The following is a 4,292-nucleotide window of genomic DNA, read 5'->3' on the forward strand; positions in this document are numbered from 1 at the left end:
GAACATGGGCCTAAGTCGCACCCCTAACTAAGAGGCTGTGTGCAATCAATACCTACTAGGAGAGAGAAAACCCATTTTCTCCACTGGAGTGACTGGGTGTGTGACCACACTCCACGGCGAACTTCATGCTCAGGGCTAGTTGGCCAATATAAGGTGAACTCTATTGTTGTTGTGTGTGCTTTTTCCGGGGGAAGGTTTTGTTTGGTTATTTGGTTGTTTTGGTTTGGTTTTGGAGGGTTAGGGCAGTTGAGAGAGAGAGAGAGAACATGAGGTTGAGAGGGTAGGGAAGTGGAGAAGGAATCTGAGGGAAGGGAAATATCAAAATACATTATATAAAATATTAAGCCGACAATAAAAAAAAAACCTGTGACTATTCATCAATAAATCTGTTGCAAATAGTTTGGCCTTATTTTGGTAAAACTGAAAACTCACATGTGCATTTATGTAGCAGGGAGAAACTGAAAACACTTCTTTTTTTATTCCTTTCCCCCTTCTTCTTCCTCTTTCTAAACATATTTATTTGCTTATTTACAATTTATTATTTTCAGGGAAAATAGCACAAATTATACAGGAAACAAAGGGAAAAACGAAAATAATAATACTGAACAAAAGAACCAGAGATTAAAAAAGGAAAGGCTACTAATTATATATATATATATATATATAACTACAGAAGCAGGAGATACTATAAAATAAAGTATCTCTTATTCCAAAATGAAGGTTTCTTCCTGGAGGGAGGGAGAATCTTACAGATTAAACTCACAGACTTTCAGACAGACCAAGTCATCAGCAAATCTCAATGCAGTTTGACTTGATTAGTGATAAGCTAATAAATAAAATTGGTTGGTTTTTTTTTTAAACAGAATCTACAGGAGTACAAAATGACTTTTCACTTAATCAATTTGCGTTTGAGCGGGTGGATGGTCCAGATATCATTTTTCACCAATGACAATTTTGATACATGATTTTTTTTTTTGAAGAATTAGCTGCTACAATAACACTTCGTGGCCTAGATGTCTTTTCAGGCATCCAAGAGGTTGTGCAGATGGCATTTCTGTGCTAGAGTGGACAACTAGTGAATCTGTGTCAAGGATGTAGTGGGAGGGTGGACACTTATTTGGGGGACCCAAAACCTTTAAGACCAAGCAACACTCTCTGTGTGCTTTGACTGTTTACTGTTTTGTAAAGCACACAACATAGTACTGATGAGGGACAGGGGCATGGAGGTGGTGGACCCCAGGGGCCGTGTCCAAAGGCTCTGGAGAGCCCAGCTCTTCCACTTACTAGGTGGCCAAGAGAACCTCCTTTTCCCATCAGCCTCCGAAGCATTCCAGCTGTTATCTGTGCATTGTCAGAAGGATAAAAGAAGACATGTGTGTGGATTTATGTTTTTGAAGACGTCACACTTCACAATGATGCCTGATTAATTTTAGAATTGTATGGTTTCTTCATAAATGAGGACTCATACAATAAACAAGAATAATGGAATCTTATAGCTAAAGTGGGCCTTCAAGACCACAGCCCCCGTCTTACAGATGGAGGCCCTCCCTGCTGGAAATTTGCCCTGCATAGCAAGCTGACCACAGTCGCTTAGAACTCCTCATCTGGACTCACTGTCCATTGTTCTTCAGTTTATAAGCTTCTGCCGCACAGCAATGGGGGGGTTTAAGTAAGAACAAAATGGTCAGCAGAGAGAAGCTCCCCAGGTGTCCAGTAAGCGTTACCTGGTGATGATAATTACAGTACTACACAGAGACTGGGCAGAGCCTCCTTTCCTGAAGCTCCCTAGTGGGAAAATGAGTCTCACGCTCCCCTCCTCCGCCTCTCTCACGCCTTCATCCCCTCCCCCCATCACACACAATGTGTGGTCTTTCTCTCTTTTGTCTTTGTTTTCCTGGTCCAAAAAGCATTTATGTAGTAAAACCAAGTTAAACTCCAGGCAAAATGTTGAGAAATGTGCTTTAGTTAAGCTGTGTGTGAGTTTATGGTCTGAATAGCAGCCTGTGCAGCAAACACATAAGTAAACTGGTGTTCCATAGATCTTGGAGGGAATTCTATTTCTCTCTCTGGTACACCACATGGCATGCTGAAACCTAGCTGCTTATTTTTAGAGTTACTTGGCATGGTTCCTTCTGTGTTTCCTTTAACTGGGTTCAGATCTGCAGATCCTCCGAGGGTTAGCATCCCTCCCCTCCAGCAAATAAACCTCTCATGCTGGGCTTCTGCAAATCAGCTTTCAGGAATAATGTGCCAGGGAGACCCACCCAGGTAGCATCTCCATACATTTCTGTCTGAAAGACACATGATTTCAGATGGAGACTGGCTCTCTCTAAATACTGGCTTAGCACACTTATATGGTTGACCGAAGAGAGAAAAAGCGGGTCCCCAAAATGTGCCTCCACCCTTTCATGGCAGCCTGGTTCAAACTCTTGAACACTTCCTGGTTCAAACTCTTAAACACTTCCATTTCCCCGTGTTCAAGAGAGCTTGCCTAAAATCAACCCAGCCCCACCTAATCCAGGCAAGGTAGCCCACATCTATAATCCTGACATTGAGGAGGGGGAAGCAGAAGACTCGGGAAGTTCTAGGCTATCATCTGCTATGAGCCTGAGCCCAGTCTGGGATAGCTGAGAACCTATCTCAAAAGTAAATAAACAAATAACCACGGAGCCAAAGAAAATGTTCCAATTAGCTGTATTCTCAGATCTTGGCCAGTTGGGCCCTCTGTGCATCCTCTCTGCTGCTTAAACGTTATCAAAACTCGACCTTCTGTACTCTACAAAATTCCCCTTCGTATCCCTGAAGTTTATTTCCTCTTCCTACGGTACTTTCAAAGGACAGTGGAACACAAGGTTGCTGCTTTCTGGTTCTAAGTTTGAAGCTGATCTACTCCAGGGCGCCTTCCCACGCTGACTGGGACTGTTTAACATTGCAGTCCAAAGCACAAACTGTAGTTCAAATATATCTTCGCTCTGAGTGCATTGGGTCATTTACCTTAACAATGTGAATGTGTACTCATCACGTTCAAACGTGATTAGTGTATGGTCTAACATCTAAGACTGTACTTCAGATAAGAGAAAGTATAAGTGCATGATTGCTTCCTAATAAATAGAGCAACCCCTTAATGAACTGTAAGCAACCTACAGAGAAACTGTTATGTACCAGCACAGAAACGGCAAACCAGACAAATAGGGAGGAGAAAGAAGATATGTCCCCACCTTTTATGATATGCTAATTTAGCATCCAAGCATACATGAGCACCATCATTTGGAAAATGTTCAACATGGCTTACCCAACAAGCCCTCATAGAGTTCAGAGAAGTATTTGGACAAACATCCTCAGAGAGATATCTCAATGTCTTCTAGGTAAGATGCAGCCAATGAAGAGAGTAAGGTTGTCTTAGCTGTGTGAGCAAATGCAGCCATTCTCTTCTGTTCCCATTTCTCTCTCCATCCCTGTCTGTTCTCTTTGGATTTTACTGGATGAGCATTGTATAAAGTATTGAGATAGACAAAGGCACCTTAAAGAGAGTAGGTCAGTGTCTTGTTTATGAAATATCTTATAGCTGTGTCTGACTCCCCAGCTGTCTGATAAACTCAGTGAATGATAAATGTGAGTTAGGAGAGCCTGCATAATTTGATAACACTGTCATCCAGCAGAAACCTAAGGTTGGGGGGGGGGAATGTGTTGTGCAGACCACCATCAAAAAAACGTTGTGTTGAGAACGTACAAGAGGAATATAGATAAGAAGGGGCCAAGATCTGAGTGAGTCACACAAACAAGAGTAAAATTCTAAGGTAACACGTCCTCTCCCATCTCTACCGCTACTAAACAGTCCCCAGCCCCATCGCGTCCTCGGAGCTATCCTAAGCGAGAATCCTTTCACCCTTCTTCCTGCGTCATTCTGTCTCTAATTGCCCCCCATATCGGCTCTGTTTGCCACCGTAATCTTGAGGGTTTTCCTAGCGGTTCAAAGCGTAACTGATTTGTAAAACCCAGTCCCCTGTTCCTAAGTGCTCAGAATTCATTTCAGAAAGCACAAGGGCTCTCTTTGCGCATGATACATGGAGCTCAAGGACGGGTAAGAATGCAACCCATAGTCCAATTCCTATTCCTTGAAATACCATCAACCATGAGCCAGAGAAAGCAGCAAGTAGCCCCGGAGTACAATGGCAGGCGCCTTTGTTCCGGCCTCCTGAGAGCTGGTTGCCGTTGGGTCCTTGATAGCTTTAAGTGCTGATTTCGCAATGATGGCGAAGTAAGCAGTACCGAGTTCACAAGTTCACATCACA

This window comes from Mus musculus, chromosome 2 (assembly GCF_000001635.26).
Source record: "Mus musculus strain C57BL/6J chromosome 2, GRCm38.p6 C57BL/6J".
Lineage (NCBI taxonomy): Eukaryota > Metazoa > Chordata > Mammalia > Rodentia > Muridae > Mus > Mus musculus.